We start from the raw sequence: 24,074 nt of genomic DNA, 5'->3' as shown, positions 1-24,074 counted from the left end.
GTCTCAAGAAAAGCGGGGAGCGCATGCCTGCTAGCCAATGGCTGCCAGCAGTTGGTGCTCATTGCTGTGAGGGGCCTCGGACAGGATTGTGCCCAAGGACGTCATTTTTGCAGCTCTGATGGGTCCATCCCGGCGAGGGCAGAGAAACCAGCAGACACCTGTGGAAGCCCCTCAGGGACTCTCCCCCAAACAATGTACTGACATAGGCAGTAGATTCTCTGGAAATAGGTGTGTACTGCTGGGAAATGACAGGAATAGATGTTTCTTTTGTTGTCTATAAGAATCACAGAATCACAGAATCAACTAGGTTGGAAAGGACCTTGAAGATCATCTAGTCCAACCATTAACCTAACACTGCCAGTTCCCATCTACACCATATCTCTCAGCGCTATGTCGACCCTACTCTTAAACACCTCCAGGGATGGGGACTCTACCACCTCCCTGGGCAATCCATTCCCCTGCCTAATAACCCGTTCTGTAAAGAAATACTTCCTGACATCTAGTCTAAACCTTCCCTGGCACAACTTGAGGCCATTCCCTCTTGTTCTATCGCTTGTTACTTGGTTAAAGAGGCTCATCCCCAGCTCTCTGTAACCTCCTTTCAGGGAGTTGGAGAGGGCCAGGAGGTCTCCCCTCAGCCTCCTCTTCTCCAGACTAAAACCCCCCAGTTCCCTCAGCCACTCCCCATCAGACCTGTGCTCCAGACCCTGCACCAGCTTCGTTGCCCTTCTCTGGACACGCTCGAGTCATTCAATGGCCTTTTTGGAGTGAGGGGCCCAAAACTGAACACGGTAATCGAGGTGTGGCCTCACCAGTGCCGAGTACAGGGGCAGGATCACTTCCCTGTCCCTGCTGGCCACGCTAGTGCTGATACAAGCCAGGATGCCATTGGCCTTCTTGGGGAGGGCCTCTGATCCCTGGGCCGAAGAGCTCGGAGCAAATCCCCTGGTAAGATGAAAGGCATTCTGTCAGGCTTTCCGGCTGCCTGCTGTCAGACGTGGCGAAAGCCTCGCCAGGTTGGGCCAGAAGGGTACCGAGGGCTTCGAGTCCCTCCTGCACAAGTTCTCCCAGACGAAAGTTTGGAGGATGCCTGCTCTGAAATCCTGAGGGTTTGAGTGTCAGCTGGTCTGAAATCCTGTGGGTTTGAGTCCCACGAGGTCTGAAACTGGAACAGGGGTTTCAGTCCCCTCTGGGAGAATTGTGGGTTCGGGTCCCACCCGTTGGTCTTGGTAATTTTGAATTCTGTGCTTTGTGTACTGGATCACGGTTTTTGGATTCCGTGCTCTGTTTACTGGATCACGGTTTCTGACTTTGTGCATTGGATTAGGGCTTGTGGCTTTGTATATTAATAAGGTTTAACTCAGATGGGCGCAAAACAATCTAAAAATATTTTGATAAATTCTCCATCAGGGTGTATTTTAAGGAACTGCCTGCTCTGGCAGGAGCAGCTCTGGGCCAAGAAAACTTCCCCGTCGTGGTGCTTACGGACGCGGGGCCGGACAGAGGGGACAAAGCCCGGGGGAGCTCGGAGCCAGGACCTGGGGGAGACCCGGCAGAGGAGGGGGAGGTCAGCAAGGGACCCAAAGGGGAGGTTTGGCAAAGGGACGGGGGAGAAGGCGCATCAGGGGCTGGGTGGAAGAACCACGGCACCAGGGATGGAGAAAAGATCATTTAATTTTTTACGATACGAGGTGGGGTCACCCCAGGGAGTTTCCCAGCCCTACACCCCCGTCTGCTGTCTCCGGGGTGCCCGTTGCTCCTGTGGCACCAGTGTTGTCACTTCAGGAACTTGCGGATGCAGCTGCTGCAGGACTGGAGGCACCATTGCCACCAGGCCTTGAGACGCTGCCAGAGCCGGGCACAGCCCTCCCGCAGGCACCGTCCCACCCTGCACAGCCCCGGGGCCACCCAGGCACTCGTCCTGCCCGCAGGCACCTGCTGCTGGGGACTGGGCTGCGCCGGGCTGCTCCTGCCCAGAGCCTCAGGGATGGTGCTGCCCAGGTCCACGGGGCTGCTGCTGCCTGACTTTGTGGGCCTGCTCATGTGTGGTGCCATGTTCTTGCTTCTCTCCTTGACCCCACGCATAGCATTGTCTGTGTCCAGGAGCCCCCAGGGCAGCTCCACTCCACGGCCCTGGAGCCACAGTTTGGCCGCCAGCAGCCCCAGCTGGTCCTGCACCTCCATCCTGGAAGGGGGCTGTGGGGGCTCCTCGGGGACGGTCTCACCAGAGTCCATCGATGCCAACAGCAACTTCAACAGCTCCTCCTGCAGCACCTTGTAGAGCTGCTCAGTCATGGCCTGGCTGGTGGAGATGACGTAGATAGCCTCCAGGACGCGCTCCCACTTGGCCATGGCATGGGCCAGGGGACTGTCGTGGGCACTGCAGAGGAGCAGAGGGAAGTGAACCTGCTGCACCGTGGCCCCTCCGGCGGGACGGGCAGGGCACGGGCTGAGGGGCTGGGGCAGGATCTGGGGGTCTCCCCCGGCACTCACCATGTCTCCAGGGTCGGTGCGGGCTCCTTCATTCCTCTCTCTGCCGGTGGAGAAGCCGCCGAGGAAGTAGACGGAGTGAGCTCAGGGCTGCCGTGGGGTGTCAGCCGTTTGCAGGGTGCTCGGGGCCGGGACTGCTCAGCAGTCGGCTTCTCCGTCTGGCCCTTGGCTCTCCTTCGGGAACGTTTCGCCTTCTTCCTCATCCCCTGCAGGACCCCAAGAGCTGGGTGAGACGCGAGCGGCTCGCGGGCCAAGGCCACAGACCCCCACAGCCCCCACACCACAGCCTCCACCACACCACCCCACAGCATCCCACCCCCCCGGCACAGCGCGGTGCAGCATCACCTACCCAGAAGCTCTTGGTCCTCGACATGTTGGTCAGGAAGAGCAGCAGGTTGAGCATCAGTAGCGGGAGCCTCTGGGCCAGGGTGGGCCCGTTGCCACGCGCCATGTCTGTGGGCCCAGTGCGGCTGCGGCCCTCTATATTGGGGCAGGCAGGCGGACCCCCCTTTGTGACCTCGCGGGGTGGCCGAGCCCCCCTTTGTGACATCACAGGGCGGGCAGAGCCCACTTTGTGACATCACAGGGCGGGCAGAGCCCCCTTTGTGACACCCAGCAGCCCCCCCTGCCACGCCCTTCCCCCTGCGAGGGGCTCAGGAGGGGCTGGGATTTTCCCCCTCGAAATCAGGGACCCCTGTGTCGGCACGGCGCGGCACGCTTGGAGGCTCAGAGCCAAACCGCTCGGGTCCCCGGGGCCAACGTAGCTGAGAGACCCCGTAGCTGAGGACAGGCCCCGGCGCGTTGGGACGTGGCGCTTTCTGCCTGCCTGCGTGTAACGCCCGAGATCCACGTAGGAACCTTCACGGGACCATCTTTGTGTCCCGTCCCAATGGGGGGGTAGCGAGTAGCGGGGCGTTGCCCGCTGATCCCTCTGTGCTTCCATACTTGCCATTTACTGATCAGCACTGGCCAAAGGAACGACCGCATCCGCTCCGGCTGAGGGATCTCTGACTCTTGTGCCACAGCGACGGCGGCTCTTTTTCTGCCGCAAACTGAGGTTTGGGTGTTGAGTGCTGAGAGCTTGGATTTGTGAGCCCAAAGTCTCAAGAAAAGCGGGGAGCGCATGCCTGCTAGCCGATGGCTGCCAGCAGTTGGTGCTCATTGCTGTGAGGGGCCTCGGACAGGATTGTGCCCAAGGACGTCATTTTTGCAGCTCTGATGGGTCTTGATACTGGGCCTGGGGTCTCCATACTGGGCCTGGGGTTCTGTCACTGGGGCTGGAGTCCCGATAGTGGGGCTGGGGTCTTGCTCCTTGGGTGGGGCCCGATCCTGGTGCTGGGGAGCACCCACCAGAGCCAGGGGGTGGCAGCTGGATTGTGGGGTTGGATTTGGGGGTGGGGGTGCAGATGTTAGGGGGGGCTAGATTCTAGACTTTGGGGGGGGGTGGGCTCCTGGACTGGGGGTTGACTGCTGTGCTGTGGGGTGGGTGCTGGGCTCAGGGAGCACCCCCCCTTCCTCCCCAGCCTGCCGTGAGCTCTGGGCTGGGGTATCCCTGCAGCCCCCTCCAGCACAGCGGGGACCAGCCCCTCTGCCTGCCGCCCTGTATTAAATGTAATAAGTTGCTTTAAATTCTACTGAGTTGTAGTAAGTTGTATTAACTTGTAGCGGCCAAAATAATTCACACGTCACAATGTTCTTCTTTCTTTCTGCAGGGCAGGGGCTGTTTATGTTCTTTAATATCTCTTTATCTCTCTTCTTACATTAATACTCATACAATAATACATACTTTTGCTCTCATCCAAGCTCTTACTTCATAATACGCAAATCAGCACCTAGACAGTCATCAATACTCTTACCCCACAAACAGTTCCATACCACGCAGGCAGTCTCGGTGCTGCCATCTTCTTCACACTAGCACGGCTTCGTATCTCTCTTCCAAGGCCTGCTTCTCCTCCAAGCCTTGCTGCTTCTCCAGGCCTCTGCGGGCCTACGCAGATCCACCTTCACCGAGCTCTCTCACCGAGCTCTCTGACTGAGCTCCCCAAGAGCTGACCTCTCTCACCGAGGAACTGGGAACAAACCCTGGGAGGTGCATTTAGCAAAAGCCCCCTGGTGAGTCAATGGCAGAGGATCTGCCAAGCAGGGTGGCCCCGCTCCACCAACCCCCCGACGTACTGTAGATGGGGATAAAGTCCCCGCAGTGGGCATTAAAACTGTGCTGGGGCAGACAGTCTGGGTTATTCCTGCATCGGGAAAGGTAAAGCCATGCGTGGGATTGCTTTTGTCCCAGGGCCCGGGTGCCCTTGGTGGGTAATGCAGGAGGACGGAGAAGTCAGCTGTGCGCCTCGGGGGATTGGATTTTCGGTGAAAAGAGCCAATGAGCTGACCTGTCCAATCACCCTGTTACTGCAGTTGGTGCCCCGCAGCCCCTGGGCTCTGGAGGGGGTCAGGAAGCAGGGTGAAGGCAGGCACAGTCCCTGCCTGCTCTGGCAGGAGCAGCTCTGGGCCAAGAAAACGTCCCCGTCGTGGTGCTTACGGACGCAGGGCCGGACGGAGGGGACATAGCCTGGGGGAGCTCGGAGCCAGGACCTGGGGGAGACCCGGCAGAGGAGGTGGGGATCAGCAAGGGACCCAAAGGGGAGGTTTGGCAAAGGGACGGGGGAGAAGGCGCATCAAGGACTGGGTGGAAGAACCACAGCACCACGGATGGAGAAAAGATCATTTAATTTTTTACGGTATAAGGTGGGGTCAGCCCAGGGAGGTTCCCATCCCTATATCCCCCACAGTCTGCTGTCTCCGGGCTGCCCGTTGCTTCTGTGGGACCAGCGTTGTCACCTCGGGGGCTCAGTGAGGAGGTGCATCACACCTCAGAGCAGCACTGTGATGCACCTCCTGACCTGCATCTGCAGGACTGGAAGCACTGTTGCCATCAGGCCTTGATACACCCCCAGAGCCGGGCACAGCCCTCCCGCAGGCACCGTGACACCCTGCACAGCCCCGGGGCTGCCCAGGCACACGTCCTGCCTGCGGGCACCTGCTGCTGGGGACTGGGCTGCACTGGGCTGCTCCTGCCTGGAGCCTCGGGGATGGTAATGGCCACGTCCACGGGGCTGATGTTTCCTGGTTCCATGGGGCCCCTCGTGTACTTCTCCGTGCGGCTGCTTCTGTCCGGTGCCACGTTCTTTCTCTCCTTGTCGCCATCCACAGCCTTGTCTGTGTCCAGGAGCGGAAGCTCCACTCTCTGCCCATTGAGCCACATTTTGGCTCCTGGCTGTCGCAGCTTCGCCTCCACCTCCCTGCAGGTGGGGGGCTGGGGGCGCTCATTGGGGAGGGTCTCATCGCCGCCCGCTGTTGCGACCAGCCCCTGATCATCCTCGGGGTACTGGGTGTGTCCCGAGTTCTCTTGTGCCACCAGCTCTACAATGGCAGCAAGCCCGCGCTCCGGGATGTAGAAGAAGCTGTCTCCTGATGAAATGGAGCCACTCGTCGAGGAGTGTATCTGATGCGGCGGATGCAAGCGCTGCCTAGGCGGGACACAGAAGCAGCTCTCCAAGGAAAAGGAGGTGGACATCGAGGGGAGGCTCAAGGAGTACATCATCCCGGGTAGCAGCCGCCACAAGTCCTCCATGCTTGGTGCCTTCGCTCTGGCACTGCAGAGGAGCAGAGGGAAGTGAACCTCCTGCACCCCACCAGCCCCTCTGGCGGGACGGACAGGGCACGGGCTGAGGCAGGATCTGGGGGTCTCCCCCGGCACTCACCATGTCTCCAGGGTCGGTGCGGGCTCCTTCATTCCTCTCTCTGCCGGTGGAGAAGCCGCCGAGGAAGTAGACGGAGTGAGCTCAGGGCTGCCGTGGGGTGTCGGCCGTTTGCAGGGTGCTCGGGGCCGGGACTGCTCAGCACTCGGCTTCTCCGTCTGGCCCTTGGCTCTCCTTCGGGAACGTTTCGCCTTCTTCCTCATCCCCTGCAGGACCCCAAGAGCTGGGTGAGATGCGAGCGGCTCGCGGGCCAAGGCCACAGACCCCCACAGACCCCACACCACCCCACAGCATCCCACCCTCCAGCACAGCGCGGTGCAGCGTCACCTACACAGCTCCTCTTAGCTCTCGACACGGCATTGCTGAGGACAAGCAGCACGTTGAGAATCGGTAGCGGGAGCCTCTGGGCCAGGGTGGGCCCGTTGCCATGCACCATGTCTGTGGGCCCAGTGCGGCTGCGGCCCTCTATATTGGGGCAGGCGGGTGGACCCCCCTTAGTGACGTCGCAGGGTGGCCAAGCCCCGCTTTGTGACATCACAAGGCAGGCAGAGCCCCCTTTGTGATACCACAGGGCGGGCAGAGCCCCCTTTGTGACATCACAGGGCGGGCAGAGCCTCCTTTGTGACACCCAGCAGCCCCCCCTGCCACGCCCTTCCCCCTGCGAGGGGCTCAGGAGGGGCTGGGGTGTCCCCCTCGAAATCAGGGACCCCTGTGTCGGCACGGCGCAGCACGCTTGGAGGCTCAGAGCCAAACCGCTCAGGTCCCCGGGGCCAACGTAGCTGAGAGACCCCGTAGCTGAGGACAGGCCCCGGCGCGTTGGGACGTGGCGCTTTCTGCCTGCCTGCGTGTAACGCCCGAGATCCACGTAGGAACCTTCACGGGACTATCTTTGTGTCTCATCCAATGGGGGGGTAGCGAGTAGCGGGGCGTTGCCCGCCGATCCCTCTGTGCTTCCATACTTGCCATTTACTGATCAGCACTGGCCAAAGGAACGACCGCATCCGCTCCGGCTGAGGGACCTCTGACTCTTGTGCCACAGCGACGGCGGCTCTTTTTCTGCCGCAAACTGAGGTTTGGGTGTTGAGTGCTGAGAGCTTGGATTTGTGAGCCCAAAGTCTCAAGAAAAGCGGGGAGCGCATGCCTGCTAGCCGATGGCTGCCAGCAGTTGGTGCTCATTGCTGTGAGGGGCCTCGGACAGGATTGTGCCCAAGGACGTCATTTTTGCAGCTCTGATGGGTCTTGATACTGGGCCTGGGGTCTCCATACTGGGCCTGGGGTTCTGTCACTGGGGTGGAGTCCCGATAGTGGGGGTGGGGTCTTGCTCCTTGGGTGGGGCCCGATCCTGGTGCTGGGGAGCACCCACCAGAGCCAGGGGGTGGCAGCTGGATTTGGGGGTGGGGGTGCAGATGTTAGGCGGGGCTAGATGCTGGACTTGGGGGGTCATCCTGGACTGGGGTTTGGGTGCTGTGCTGCAGGGTGGTTGCTGGGCTCAGGGAGCACCCCCTCCTCCTTCCTCCCCAGCCTGCCGTGAGCTCTAGGCTGGGGTATCCCTGCAGCCCCCTCCAGCACAGCGGGGATCAGCCCCTCTGCCTGCCGCCCTGTATTAAATTTAATAAGTTGCTTTAAATTGTACTAAGTTGGAGTAAGTTGTATTAACTTGTAGCGGCCAAAATAATTCACACGTCACAATGTTCTTCTTTCTTTCTGCAGGGCAGGGGCTGTTTATGTTCTTTAATATCTCTTTTTCTCTCTTCTTACAGTAATACATACTCATACAATAATACATACTTTTGCTCTCATCCAAGCTCTTACTTCATAATACGCAAATCAGCACCTAGACAGTCATCAATACTCTTACCCCACAAACAGTTCCATACCACGCAGGCAGTCTCGGTGCTGCCATCTTCTTCACACTAGCACGGCTTCGTATCTCTCTTCCAAGGCCTGCTTCTCCTCCAAGCCTTGCTGCTTCTCCAGGCCTCTGCGGGCCTACGCAGATCCACCTTCACCGAGCTCTCTCACCGAGCTCTCTGACTGAGCTCCCCAAAAGCTGACCTCTCTCACCGAGGAACTGGGAACAAACCCTGGGAGGTGCATTTAGCAAAAGCCCCCTGGTGAGTCAATGGCAGAGGATCTGCCAAGCAGGGTGGCCCCGCTCCACCAACCCCCCGACGTACTGTAGATGGGGATAAAGTCCCTGCCGTGGGCATTAAAGCTGTGCTGGGGCAGACAGTCTGGGTTATTCCTGCATCGGGAAAGGTAAAGCCATGCGTGGGATTGCTTTTGGCCCAGGGCCCAGGTGCCCTTGGTGGGTAATGCAGGAGGACGGAGAAGTCAGCTGTGCGCCTCAGGGGATTGGATTTTCCGTGAAAGGAGCCAATGAGCTGACCTGTCCAATCACCCTGTTACTGCAATTGGTGCCCCGCAGCCCCCAGGCTCTGGAGGGGGTCAGGAGGCAGGGTGAAGGCAGGCACAGTCCCTGCCTGCTCTGGCAGGAGCAGCTCTGGGCCAAGAAAACGTCCCCGTCGTGGTGCTTATAGACGTGGGGCCGGACAGAGGTGGCAAAGCCCGGGGGAGCTCGGAGCCAGGACCTGGGGGAGACCCGGCAGAGGAGGTGGGGGTCAGCAAGGGACCCAAAGGGGAGGTTTGGCAGTGGGACGGGGGAGAAGGCGCATCAAGGGCTGGGTGGAAGAACCACGGCACCAGGGGTGGAGAAAAGATCATTTTAATTTTTTCGTGTTTTGAGACCCTTTTACCCCCGTCTGCTGTCTCCGGGGTGCCCGTTACTCCTCTGGGACCAGTGCTGTCACCTCGGGGGCTTGGGGAAGCACCAGCAGTACCGTAAGCACCGTTGCCAGGAGGCCTTGAGCCACCCCCAGAGCCGGGCACTCCTGTCTGGTGCCACATTGTTCCTGCTGATCTTGTCCCCATCCACAGCCTTGTCTGTGTCCAGGAGCCCCTGTTGCAGCTCCATTCTCTGCCTATTGAGTCATATTTTGCCTCCCGGCTGCCCCAGCTTCACCTCCACCTCCCTGCAGGTGGGGGGCTGGTAGGGCACCTTGGGGTGCTATTCCCCACCCACCCCAGCCCACTGTTGCGACCAGCCCCTGATCATCCTCTGGGGACTGGGCGGCTCCCGAGCGCTTTTGTGCCACCAGCTCTGCCATGGCAGCAGGCCCGCGCTCCGGGAGGGTGTCTGTGGATCTGGAGCTGCTTGACAAGGGGGGGCTCACAGAGTGTATCTTAGGCAGTGGAAAAACGCCCTCCAGGGTGTCGACATAATAAAAACTGTTTGGGGAGTCGGAGCATGTAGACGGCGGGTAGCCCAGAGAGCATATCTTGGGCATCTGTAGGCGGTCCTCCGGGGTGTCGACATACTACGAACTCCCCGAGGAAACGGAGACTCTTGACGAGAGGTTTCCCACGGAGTCTATCTCAGGCAGCTGCCACAGGTCCTCCATGCTTGGCACCTTCGCGCAAAGAAAAAGAATCAGCTTAGGCATAGGCTGGAATCAAAGAAGTACTTTTGTAAAGTGTTAGATCAGGAGTCAATTTATTAAAGGCAGTAAAAGAATTTACTAATGTCTTAGAAAAGGGGGGAATTGAGATGAGGAGCTAGGAAATGAAAATAGGATATAGAAATTAGGCACTCAAGAAACGGAGGTATAACTTAGTTTAGAGATAAGGATGGAAGACTTAGAGATCAGGCTGGGGGCTAGAGGCCCATTAGTTAAAAGATAACTAAGATTAAATAGGATAACAGATGATAGTCGATGGGCCGGAGAGCAGAACAATATGGAAACCTTGATTAATGGAAGCTGTGAGGGAACGCTTGCTGATGGAATAGGAAGACGGCCCTAAAAACTGGTCAAAAGCAACCCTATGGTCCGGCCTGAGTCCAGGAGGCGACAGAGACTGCGCAAGGAAGGGAGGTAAAAAGTTCAACAGTGAGGAAGAGGAGCTACTTCATCTCTGCGACCCCAGCCCATGACCACCGGGACACGCTGCGCAGACGCGACTGGGAGGAGACTGGGACGGAACATGTGAAAAAGACTTTCAGGCTCATTATATATAATGCGAAGCGGGGATAGGTCATGCATATGTATAGGCGTATTATGAATATGTGATGCTTTGTAGTATAAAGCCAAGACAAGGTGCCACGAGAGGTGCGCACGGTTGTGGGATGCCCCGTGCGTCTCAGCGCTGAATAAACATACCTACTTTATAACCTTACAGGTTGTGGGGTCGTGTTTCCGCAAGTCACAACGTTTCACCTTCTTCCTCATCCTCTGCAGGACGCAATAGCTGGGTGAGACGGGAGCAGCTCGCGGACCCACACCACAGCCCCCCCCCCACCCCCCCCCTCCTCAAAATGGCTGCCTGAGGGCACGATCTTAAAATGGCCACTCCAGGGGACTCTGTTGACACCCAGGCCCAATCTGATCTGTGCTCTGTAGCGGCTCCATTGGCCAAAGGCCCCAACGGCCGGGAAGCCCCGAGAGCAAAGGCAGTCAGGAGGTGCTCCACTTCAGCAGCCAAGAAACCCGATTTTCATTGGGGCAGGGGGCAGGGAGGGGGGGCACCTTCCACACAATCCACCCCGTGACCACAGCCGTGATTTGGCTGGTTTCCTTGAAGTGGTGGTGCAGTCACCTCTTGCCTCCAAGGTTAAAAGGGAGTGCGGTCCCAGTGAGTGTCCATGCTCGTTGTGGATTGTCAACCCTAGATTGTTATACAATCAAATCTTAAAAAACCCCCAACCATACAATGTATTACAATCAAGATTCAAGGCAGCTGATTAACCCTTCTAACAAGGACGATTCAAACATATCCAGGTAACCAATTAATGCTTAATATAGCAACTGTCCCCTCAAGTCTCTTGCCACTTTCACATTCTTCTGAACGCTGCCAATTGCACAAGATTCATTCGCCACCACGTTGTCATCCGAGTCTGGATCGTCCATAGGGATCCCCGTGGCCAGGCAGGATGCCGAAGTCATCTATTCCTCCAAGTTCCTAACCAAAAACCAGAACTAGGCCTCGGATCACAACCTGGGCATCAAGTTAAAAATTAGCAATTAGCCATCAAGCACTAACACAGTGAGTTTTTCCACCCTTCCCTCAGGCTTCCCAAGCATGCCGACAATGCCCACTGGCCTGAGGATACCATGGGGTGTGCAAACCCCCTGTATTCCTTGTGTGCCCACTCCTGGACCACCCCGGCAGTAAAGTGGCTCCTGTGACCCGATCGATTGGGGTGTTTCCTTCTCTATCTGCCGTGGGGGGCAAGAATGCTCTCACTGCACGTGTCCAGAGCTCTTAACCCCTTCTCCGGGCGTGGTTTTAGCGAGCTTTTGAGCCAGGGCAGAGCGAGCACCTGTCGGCGAGTGCCGCTATCCCGGACAAGAGGTGCAAATGGAAATGGCGGCTTCCCCCGGGGGAGCAAAGCCATCTCTGTTTGCTTCCTGCACAGGAACCACCAAGAGCCCGTCCCGGAGCTCACAGGCCGGTCCTGCAGGGCCGCGCCAGGCCCCGCAGCTGACAAAGGGCCGCGATGGGCATTCAGCCGCCCGTCATCGACTGCTAATTGCCACCTTGGCTGTGGTTTGCCGACTGGCCTCACCGCAGAATTATAACGGGAATGCTACGATTTAGAATCTTTTTTCCATGTCATTAATCACCTCAAAAATACCCTGTTTGGCAGCAGTTGGCAATGGATACTGAGAGATACAGGGCACTTCTGTCCCCCTAATTCCAAAACCCCGCACTCTGCCATCTGGGAAACACCACTGTTTCCCTGCCAAAACATCAAGCCCTAATATTCTTCCTTTGTTCCCGACTTCTCCCCTCCAGCCACTGCACCAGGGTCGTGATCTGACCAGTAGATTGCCCATGTAATATTGCCCGGGGTACCCCCAGTGCCCACGCCTTCCGCCGAGGAGGATCCCTGCCCGAATCATCAAACCGACCTCACTTATCCCGGCATGGTTTAAACTCTCTACCAGGAGGCTGCTCAGCGGGCATTTGCGACTGACTGGCCGGACCCTCCGGCTTCCATCTTCACCCCGCCCTTGCCCAGCAGCAGCCCGCGAGGGGCAGGGCGGGGTTCGCTGGTCACATTTAATAGCTCTTTGCACCCTTTCTCTGAGGGACTGCACATGGATCTTTAAGGCACCCGGGAGCTCTCTAATAAGAGCTCTAAGGGGGCTGGGATCCACCGAGGTGGCAAGCTCTATCCCGTACCCCCCCTCTCACCCACCCCTGAATGCCAGCCGCCTTTTGTCCTCCCTCCGCCAGCCCGTTCACCTTAATGGTAGCAGGTTCCCCCTCTCCTTAGGGGCCACCCCCCAGCCCAGTAAGCCACTCCAGATGTTACCGACTGGTTACCCGCTGGTCCATCACTTCAAAACACTCCGGGACCCCACAAACCTCCTGCCTCGGCATCACTCAAACAGAATTCGAGCTGCGCCCCCGCCCCGTTAAAGAAATCTTTCAAAAACACTCGGTCTCAGTTTCACCCGGTTTACGCGAATATTTAACCTGAAGTTCACTAAGCTCGCCTCCCGTCCAGGGGGTTGTACGGACGGATCGGGGGTTCCCACCTTGTGGACCTGGACGCCTTTCTGTTTTCCTGACAGGTCGCACATTTCTTTCCTCCAATTCCTCTATTTCCTCCGAGCCACTTGCATCACACTCTGCCCAAATATCTCCATCCCACTCCTCAAGATCCACACTTGCAATTAACTTTCAAATCTGAACACCACTTTTTTTTTCTAATAACCGCCTTCTCTCTCTTTCTTGCAACAATTCTGTCTTCAAACAATCCATTTCTAACCACTCCTCTAAGTTGTCTTTCTCCACTACTACAAAATAATCCTGCACCTCAATCAAGCAGGCACCTAACATGGCGCCCATTTGTCCTTCGCTTCCGCCACTCCTCCAGCTCCCCCGGCTTTGTTCCACCTTTCTCACAACCGCCACCGGATCAAACCACTTCTCCTTCGCCCACTGTACATCTGGGGGAGAAGGGACACAACTAGACTTCTGTAATAACTCCTCTACCAACATCCTGCCGACTACACCAATTTGTTACGGAGGCTCTCAAATAAACAGCCAACCACCAAAAACTAAAAATTACTAACACAATTAACTACCCTTTGCAAACTACAGCTTCGAAGCTCTGTGAGAGGAGAGGAGAACAGAACAACTCCCTAGGCTTCAAGGACAACCCGAAACGCAGAACAAAGCCCCACTCCCAGGGTTTAAGGACGTCCCAAAACGCTCTCTCACTCACCTAACAAGTGTGGGCTCTCAACATCCAGGGCCTGCTCGGGGCAGCGTCCAGACCCAAGTCACCTCGAGGAGTTTTCCTGGATGGCGTCCGACCCCAGGGGAGAGTCCTCGACTGCTGCGTGCTGCTCCAGGGGAGGAGCTCCAAATGGCTGCCCGAGGGGACCACCTCCAAATGGCCGCTCCAGGGGACTCTGTTGACACCCAGGCCCAATCTGATCTGTGCTCTGTAGCCGAAGGCCGCAACTGCCGGGAAGCCCCGAGACCAAAGGCAGTCAGGAGCTGCTGCGCTTCAGCAACCAAGAAGCCCGATTTTCATTGCGGGGGGGCACCTGCCACAGCCTGTGCTTCCATACTTGCCATTTACTGATCAGCACTGGCCAAAGGAACGACCGCATCCGCTCCAGCTGAGGGACCTCTGACTCTTGTGCCACAGCAACGGCGGCTCTTTTTCTGCCGCAAACTGAGGTTGGGTGTTGAGTGCTGAAAGCTTGGATTTGTGAGCCCAAAGTCTCAAGAAAAGGGGGGAGCGCATGCCTGCTAGCCGATGGCTGCCAGCAGTTGGTGCTCATTGCTGTGAGGGGCCTCGGACAGGATTGTGCCCAAGGACGTCATTTTTGCAGCTCTGATGGGTCCATCCCGGTGAGGGAAGAGAAACCCGCAGACACCTGTGGAAGCCCCTCAGGGACTCTCCCCCAAACAATGTACTGACACAGGCAGTAGATTCTCTGGAAATAGATGTGTACTGCTGAGAAATGACAGGAATATTGGTTTCTTTTGTTGTCTATAAGAAGTGTGCCCTTGTCTTTGGGCATGGCCGTTGGGTGGAATGATCCCCCGTGCACCCAGCGCTGCAGCACAGACTGCCTGCCTTCTAAAACTTCCAACTAAGCCTTAGAGGGTTCTTCTTCTGAGACCGAATTTGCGGTAACATTTGGCAACCCAGGTGGGACACTGCTTCTGAATCTCGACGGATCCGTGGGATCACAGGACCTGCAGCCGACACCGAGGGATTCTCGGGGAGAGCCTCTGATCCCTGGGCCGAAGAGCTCGGAGCAAATCCCCTGGTAAGATGAAAGGCATTCTGTCAGGCTTTCCGGCTGCCTGCTGTCAGACGTGGCGAAAGCCTCGCCAGGTTGGGCCAGAAGGGTACCGAGGGCTTCGAGTCCCTCCTGCACAAGTTCTCCCAGACGAAAGTTTGGAGGACGCCTGCTCTGAAATCCTGAGGGTTTGAGTGTCAGCTGGTCTGAAATCCTGTGGGTTTGAGTCCCACGAGGTCTGAATCTGGAACAGGGGTTTCAGTCCCCTCTGGGAGAATTGTGGGTTCGGGTCCCACCCGTTGGTCTTGGTAATTTTGAATTCTGTGCTTTGTGTACTGGATCACGGTTTTTGGATTCCGTGCTCTGTTTACTGGATCACGGTTTCTGACTTTGTGCATTGGATTAGGGCTTGTGGCTTTGTATATTAATAAGGTTTAACTCAGATGGGCGCAAAACAATCTAAAAATATTTTGATAAATTCTCCATCAGGGTGTATTTTAAGGAACTGCCTGCTCTGGCAGGAGCAGCTCTGGGCCAAGAAAACTTCCCCATCGTGGTGCTCACGGACGCGGGGCCGGACAGAGGGGACAAAGCCCGGGGGAGCTCGGAGCCAGGACCTGGGGGAGACCCGGCAGAGGAGGGGGAGGTCAGCAAGGGACCCAAAGGGGAGGTTTGGCAAAGGGACGGGGGAGAAGGCGCATCAGGGGCTGGGTGGAAGAACCACGGCACCAGGGATGGAGAAAAGATCATTTAATTTTTTACGATACGAGGTGGGGTCACCCCAGGGAGTTTCCCAGCCCTACACCCCCGTCTGCTGTCTCCGGGGTGCCCGTTGCTCCTGTGGCACCAGTGTTGTCACTTCAGGAACTTGCGGATGCAGCTGCTGCAGGACTGGAGGCACCATTGCCACCAGGCCTTGAGACGCTGCCAGAGCCGGGCACAGCCCTCCCGCAGGCACTGTCCCACCCTGCACAGCCCCGGGGCCACCCAGGCACTCGTCCTGCCCGCAGGCACCTGCTGCTGGGGACTGGGCTGCGCCGGGCTGCTCCTGCCCAGAGCCTCAGGGATGGTGCTGCCCAGGTCCACGGGGCTGCTGCTGCCTGACTTTGTGGGCCTGCTCATGTGTGGTGCCATGTTCTTGCTTCTCTCCTTGACCCCACGCATAGCATTGTCTGTGTCCAGGAGCCCCCAGGGCAGCTCCACTCCACGGCCCTGGAGCCACAGTTTGGCCGCCAGCAGCCCCAGCTGGTCCTGCACCTCCATCCTGGAAGGGGGCTGTGGGGGCTCCTCGGGGACGGTCCCACCAGAGTCCATCGATGCCAACAGCAACTTCAACAGCTCCTCCTGCAGCACCTTGTAGAGCTGCTCAGTCATGGCCTGGCTGGTGGAGATGACGTAGATAGCCTCCAGGACGCGCTCCCACTTGGCCATGGCATGGGCCAGGGGACTGTCGTGGGCACTGCAGAGGAGCAGAGGGAAGTGAACCTGCTGCACCGTGGCCCCTCCGGCGGGACGGGCAGGGCACGGGCTGAGGGGCTGGGGCAGGATCTGGGGGTCTCCCCCGGCACTCACCATGTCTCCAGGGTCGGTGCGGGCTCCTTCATTCCTCTCTCTGCCGGTGGAGAAGCCGCCGAGGAAGTAGACGGAGTGAGCTCAGGGCTGCCGTGGGGTGTCAGCCGTTTGCAGGGTGCTCGGGGCCGGGACTGCTCAGCACTCGGCTTCTCCGTCTGGCCCTTGGCTCTCCTTCGGGAACGTTTCGCCTTCTTCCTCATCCCCTGCAGGACCCCAAGAGCTGGGTGAGACGCGAGCGGCTCGCGGGCCAAGGCCACAGACCCCCACAGCCCCCACACCACAGCCTCCACCACACCACCCCACAGCATCCCACCCCCCCGGCACAGCGCGGTGCAGCATCACCTACCCAGAAGCTCTTGGTCCTCGACATGTTGGTCAGGAAGAGCAGCATGTTGAGCATCAGTAGCGGGAGCCTCTGGGCCAGGGTGGGCCCGTTGCCACGCGCCATGTCTGTGGGCCCAGTGCGGCTGCGGCCTTCTATATCCTGACGTCGCAGGGTGGCCAAGCCCCGCTTTGTGACATCACAGGGCGGGCAGAGCCCCCTTTGTGATACCACAGGGCGGGCAGAGCCCCCTTTGTGAAGTCACAGGGCGGGCAGAGCCCCCTTTGTGACATCACAGGGCTCTGCCCTTCCCCCTGCGAGGGGCTCAGGAGGGGCTGGGATGTCCCCCTCGAAATCAGGGACCCCTGTGTCGGCACGGCACAGCACGGCACGCTTGGAGGCTCAGAGCCAAACCGCTCAGGTCCCCGGGGCCAACGTAGCTGAGAGACCCCATAGCTGAGGACAGGCCCCGGCGCGTTGGGACGTGGCGCTTTCTGCCTGCCTGCGTGTAACGCCCGAGATCCACGTAGGAACCTTCACGGGACCATCTTTGTGTCTCATCCCGATGGGGGGGTAGCGAGTAGTGGGGCGTTGCCCGCCGATCCCTCTGTGCTTCCATACTTGCCATTTACTGATCAGCACTGGCCAAAGGAACGACCGCATCCGCTCCGGCTGAGGGACCTCTGACTCTTGTGCCACAGCGACGGCGGCTCTTTTTCTGCCGCAAACTGAGGTTGGGTGTTGAGTGCTGAGAGCTTGGATTTGTGAGCCCAAAGTCTCAAGAAAAGCGGGGAGCGCATGCCTGCTAGCCAATGGCTGCCAGCAGTTGGTGCTCATTGCTGTGAGGGGCCTCGGACAGGATTGTGCCCAAGGACGTCATTTTTGCAGCTCTGATGGGTCTTGATACTGGGACTGGGGTCTCCATACTGGGCCTGGGGTTCTGGTGTGTGGCAGGTGCATCCACCCAGTGAAAACAGAGCTTCCTGGTTGTTGAAACGTGGCAGCTTTTGGCTGTCTGTGTTTTCAGGGTCTCGCGGTAGTTGAGACCTTTGACCAATGGGAGCCGCTATTGACTACAGGTCAGATTCGGTCTGGGTATAAACGGAGTCCCCTGGGGGAGCCATTTTGAGCTCGTCCCCTGGAGCTGCACACTGCGGTCAGGACTCTCCCCTTGGGTCAGGACGCTGCCCAAGGAAACTCCTCGAGGTGCCTTGGGTTGGGACGCTGCCCTGAGCAGGTCCTCGAGGTTGAGAGTCCTCATTTTCCAGGTGAGTGATAGCGCGTTCTGGGTTGTCGTTAAACCCTAGGTAGTGAAGTTTTGTTTACATTTTGGGTTCTCGTTAAACCCACGAAGTGAGGTTTGCGTTTGGGGTTCCCGTTAAACCCCTGAGGAGTGGGGTTTTGTAAAGTCTTTGGGGTTATTGTTAAACCCCAGAAAGTTATTCTGTCCTCCTCTTGCGGACATCCGGATCTGTAATATACGGAGGGCTGATTGGTGGTTTTAGAAAAAAATTAATTTTTTTTTTTTTTTTTAAATTGGTGGTGGGTTGCTTATTTAGAAGCCTCCGTAACAATTGGCGTAGTCGGCAGGATGTCCATAGAGGAGTTGTTACAGAAATATAGTCGTGCCCCCTCCCCTCTTGAGATACAGTGGGCAAGAGAGAGATGGTTCGACCCGGTAGAAGTTGTGAGAAAGTTAGAACAGAGCCGGGGAAGTTGGTGGATAAGCGGAAATGAAGGAAAAATGTGCGCCATATTAGGTGCCTGTTTGATTCAGGCCCAGGATTATTTTGCAGCAGTGGAGAGAGATGTTTTGGAGGAGCAGTTGGAAATTGATCGTTTAAAGTCGGAGTTATTACGAGAAAGAGAGAGAAGGTTGTTATTAGAAAAAAAAATTGAGATCATGCTGGCACGAGCAAAAAGACCCCCTAGTGTTGCTCAGATTCGAAAGTTAATTACCAGTGCAGATCTTGAGGAGTGGGATGGAGACATCTGGGGAGAGTCTGATGAAAGTGGTTCGGAAGAAATGAAGGAGTTGGAGGAAAGACATGTGCGACCTCTCATTAAAACAGAAAGGCATACAGGTCCACAAGGTGGGAACCCCCAAACCACCGTTCGCACAGCCCCCTGGACAGGACCGGAGCTTGGCGAGCTTCAGGTTAAATATTCACGCAAGCCAGGCGAAACTGAAACTGAATATTTGTGGAGAGTTTCTCTGACGGGGGGGGGATCGAATTTTGTTGAGTGATGATGAGGCGGGAGGTTTCTGGGGTCCCGGCGTGTTTTTAAGTGATGGACCAGCGGGTAACCAGTCGATAACATCTCGAGTGGCTTACTGGGCTGGGGGTGTGGACCCGAAGGAGAGAGGGGAGCCTGTTACTATTAAAGTAAAGGGACTGTCGGAGCTGACTGAGGGAGTACAAAAAGCAGCCTGTATTCAGGCTATGTATGAGAGGGGGCGGTGTGGAATTCCGCTTGCGGCGCCGGTGGATCCCAGCCACCTTAAACCTCTCATTAGAGGGCTCCCGGATGCCTTAAAGATACATGTCCAGTCCCTTAGAGAGAGGGTACAAAGGGCTATTGAATGTAATCAGAGAAATTCAAGTATTACATGATCTGGTTGCTTATGGACGAGAGATGGGCTGGACTGATTTGAGTGGGGGTGGGGGTGAAAATCGGAGAGTTCGACAAGTTAGTCGGACGGTTTCCCCTGCTGAACAGCCTGCCCGTAGAGAGTTTGAATCGCCCCGAGATAAGCCAGGTCGATTTTATGAGTTAGGAAGGAATGATCTTTGGCGGAAGGCATTGGCATTGGGGATACCCCGGGTTATGTTGCATGGGCAATCTACTGATAATATCTTAAAGTTGGTGGAATTGCTGGAGGGGAAAACTCAAGAACAAAGGGAAACACAGGTAACTGTACTCCCTCAGGAAGGGAAAATTAACCCTTTTGCGGCATCGAGGGGGGAGCTGAGAGAGTCAAAAAACTAGTAGCTGCGGTTTGGGGATCGGGCCGCCCACTCCGCATGGTGAATTCCTGCCAATGGTCCGCTGATAAGGAACCTTATATACATATCCCTGTGGGTCCTAAACGGATAAGTTTGGAGTTTTTAATTGACACAGGGGCTCAAGTTAGTGTTTTAAATAGACAACAAGCTACTGAGTTAGGACTTAAACCATCGAGGAAATTTATAAATATAGTAGGTGTGACGGGGGCAATAGAAAAATGTCCCCTAGTGAGAACACAATTTTGGTTACCAGGGGAAAAAAGGATGACAGCGTTGGAGGTGGATTTAAGTCCTTATAAAGGAAATATACTGGGGTTTGATGTTTTGGCAGGTAAACAGTGGTGTTTGCCGGATGGTAGAGTGTGGAGTTTTGGAGGTAGGGGTACAGAAACTGTTTATGTAAAAACTTTGCAGGTTGCCCCTTCATTACCACAGTCTAAAGTGACTTGTGTTTCACAATATCCATTGCCAACTGCCACTAAACAAGGTATTTTAGAAGTGATTAATGATCTTGAAAAAAGAGGAATTATAAGTCGAACACATTCTCCTTATAATTCTCCAGTTTGGCCTGTCCGTAAGTCAGATGGGCACTGGCGGTTAACAATTGATTATAGGAGATTGAACAGCAATACTCCACCTTTAACAGCTGCTGTCCCAAATATATCATCAGGAGTAGCAGCGATACAGGCAGCTGCTCATTTATGGATGGCTGCTTTAGATGTCAAAGATATGTTTTTTATGATTCCTCTGAGAGATGAAGATAAGCCTCAGTTTGCTTTTACCTGGGAGGGGATTCAATATACTTTCAATCGACTCCCACAAGGGTATAAACATTCTCCCACTATTGCTCATAATGCTTTGGCCAAGCTTCTCGACATGGTGGAGGTGCCATTGGGTGTTCATATATATCAGTATATAGATGATATATTGGTGGGTGGAAATACTAAAGAACAGGTAGGACAAGTGGCTGAGATTATTTGGGACCTGTTGACTAAAAATGGGTTAGATATTCCACTCTCTAAGTGCCAAGGTCCCGGACGAGAAATTAAATTTTTAGGAGCTTGGTGGGTTGCTGGAGCAATTGCAGTACCTGATGATACTTTATCAGTTATTGAGAAGGGACAGATACCAGGTAATAAGGTAGAACTGCAGCAATTGCTGGGTACGTTGGGTTATTGGAGGAAGCATATACCAGGGTTTTCGGTAATTGCCCGCCCTTTATATGATTTGCTTCGGAAAAACTGAGAATGGGATTGGATGTTACAGCATACAGAGGCCCTGAATGTTTTAAAGGATGAACTTAAAACTTATCAGAAGTTGGGGCCCTTACATCCACAGGACCCATTGAGAGTGGAGTGGGGATTTGCAGAACATGCCTCTTATTGTGGCGTGTTTCAGAAGGGACCACAAGGACCAGTTAGACCTTTGTTATTTTCTTCCACTTCATTTAAGGAGGCTGAACAGCGGTATACAGAGTGGGAAAAGGGACTTCTCTCCCTTGTTAGGGCAGTTAAGGAGGCGGAGAGGCTATGTACTACGCAGGACATCGTAGTACAAGGCCCTTTTCTTCTTCTAAATTCAGTTCTTAAGGGGTCATCTCCCCCTGAAGGGATAGCTCAGAAGGCTACGGTGCGTAAGTGGTATGCTTATTTGGAGGGAGTTAGTCAGTTATTGCAGTTAAGAGAGGGCCCAGTTAAAATCTCTAAGCTTCAGCAACCCATAAATTTAGACTTGGCTTTGTTAAGTCAACCCTACAAACCTTCTCCAATTAAGGAGGCACCTGAATTGACTATAGATTCAGATACACGGGGAGTTTGGTTCACTGATGCATCTGCCTGTCGGGTGGAATCGAAGTGGCAATATAAAGCAGTGGCTTTAGAAATTGGTACTGGTAAGACAGTTATAGAGGAGGGAGAAGGTAGTGCGCAGGTGGGGGAGTTGCGTGCTCTTTTGCTAGCAGTAGAGAATGGTGCCACTGTGGTTTATACTGATTCCTATGCAACGTATAAGGGTGCTACAGAGTGGATATGTCAGTGGGAATCTAATCAGTGGCAGGTGGGTCGTACAGAGGTGTGGAGAGCTGGGGATTGGCAACGATTGTTGGAAATAAGTAGATTGCGCCCCCTGAAGGTGGGGTGGGTAAAGGGCCATGCAAGAGATGGAACCCCTGCTGCAAAATGGAATCAACAAGTAGATCATTTGGCCCAAATTAGAGTAGTTAGTAGTGATGAGGGAGATTGGGATCAGTTGGCTGAGTGGCTACACATTAAGCGAGGTCACTCAGGGAAAACAGATCTTTATTATGAGTGTCGGTCCCGAGGATGGCCTGTGTCGATGAAGATGTGCGAAGCAATTCTTACAGCTTGTCCACAATGTCAAGTGAGGCTTAAGATTAACCATCCAAATCAAGCACCAGCCCAACATATTAAAGAAGGTAAGGCACTTTGGAGCACCTGGCAAGTTGATTATGTTGGTCCTTTAAAGCCATCTCATGGAAGAAGGTACATCTTGGTGGGAGTAGAGGTGGTATCGGGACTGACTATGGCTACAGCTGTTAATGTAGCTACTGGAGACAAAACAATCCGAGTTTTAAGGGGATGGTTTGGTATTTTGCCCATTCCTGAATGTATTCAGAGTGATAATGGGTCACATTTTACAGCTGCAGCGGTGCAAGACTGGGCACGAGGGGAAGGTATTAAGTGGGTGTTTCATACACCATATTACCCTCAAGCTAATGGCATAGTTGAGCGAGTTAATGGCTTAATTAAGAAACATGCTAATGTTTCACGGCCTAATTGGGACACGAGATTGTCACAAGCGGTTTTTATTGTTAATAACCGCTGGGGACGTTATGGGAATCCAAAAATACGAGCATTTTGTCCCATGGGATTATCAGGTGGTGACAATCATAAAGGTCAGTGTCCCTTGAAAATATATGCAGGCCAGCCTGTCATGGTAAAGTTGCCCTCAGTTGGTATTGTACCTATGACCCTGGTAAAATCTAGGGGTTTATATGCCTGGGAGGCTTTAGATAAAGGTGGGAAAACCCACCGAATTAGTGTCCGATGGATAATCCCTGATTCTTAACTTGACGCCCGGGTTTTGATCCGAGGCCTAGTTTTGGGTTTTTTTTGTTAGGACCTCGGAGGAATGGACGATTTTGACATCTTGCCTGGCTGTGAGGATCCATATGGACAATCAAGATCCAGATGACAACGGGGTGGTGAAGGAGCCTTGTGAAATTGACAGACTTCAGAAGAATATGATTGGACTTGGTGTTGTTATATTGGGCATTGATTGTTTGTTTTGTTAGAATGGTTAATCAGCCTTTTCAATTTTGACTGTATAATTACCTAGGGATGACAATCCATAATGAGCATGGAGACTCACCAGACCGCGCTCCCTTTTAACCTTGGAGGCAAGAGGTGACTGCGCCACCACTCCAAGGAAACCAGCCGAATCATGACTGTAGTCACGGGGTGGATTGTGGCAGGTGCATCCGCCCAGTAAAAACAGAGCTTCCTGGTTGTTGAAACGTGGCAGCTTTTGGCTGTCTGTGTTTTCAGGGTCTCACGGTAGTTGAGACCTTTGACCAATGGGAGCCGCTATTGACTACAGGTCAGATTCGGTCTGGGTATAAACGGAGTCCCCTGGGGGAGCCATTTTGAGCTCGTCCCCTGGAGCTGCACGCTGCGGTCAGGACTCTCCCCTTGGGTCAGGACGCTGCCCAAGGAAACTCCTTGAGGTGCCTTGGGTTGGGACGCTGCCCTGAGCAGGTCCTCGAGGTTGAGAGTCCTCATTTTCCAGGTGAGTGATAGCGCGTTCTGGGTTGTCGTTAAACCCTAGGTAGTGAAGTTTTGTTTACGTTTTGGGTTCTCGTTAAACCCACGAAGTGAAGTTTGCGTTTGGGGTTCCCGTTAAACCCCTGGGGTGTGAGGTTTTGTTTACGTTTCGGGTTCCCGTTAAACCCCAGGAAGTGGAGTTTGCATTTGGGGTTCTCGTTAAACCCCTGGGGAGTGGGGTTTTGTAAAGTCTTTGGGGTTATTGATAAACCCCAGAAAGTTATTCTGTCCTCCTCTTGCGGACATCCGGATCTGTAATATACGGAGGGCTGATTGGTGGTTTTAGAAAAAAATTAATTTTTTTTTTTTTTTTAAATTGGTGGTCGGTTGCTTATTTAGAAGCCTCCATAACAGGGTGGAGTCCCGATAGTGGGGCTGGGGTCTTGCTCCTTGGGTGGGGCCCGATCCTGGTGCTGGGGAGCACCCACCAGAGCCAGGGGGTGGCAGCTGGATTGTGGGGCTGGATTTGGGGGTGGGGGTGCAGATGTTAGGCGGGGCTAGATGCTGGACTGGGGGTTGGGTGCTGTGCTGCAGGGTGGGTGCTGGGCTCAGGGAGCACCCCCCCTTCCTCCCCAGCCTGCCGTGAGCTCTGGGCTGGGGTATCCCTGCAGCCCCCTCCAGCACAGCGGGGACCAGCCCCTCTGCCTGCCGCCCTGTATTAAATGTAATAAGTTGCTTTAAATTCTACTGAGTTGTAGTAAGTTGTATTAACTTGTAGCGGCCAAAATAATTCACACGTCACAATGTTCTTCTTT

The sequence above is a fragment of the Strix uralensis genome, chromosome 2 (genome assembly GCF_047716275.1).
Source record: "Strix uralensis isolate ZFMK-TIS-50842 chromosome 2, bStrUra1, whole genome shotgun sequence".
Taxonomy (NCBI): Eukaryota; Metazoa; Chordata; class Aves; order Strigiformes; family Strigidae; genus Strix; species Strix uralensis.
Note: the sequence above shows the minus strand (reverse complement) of the source record.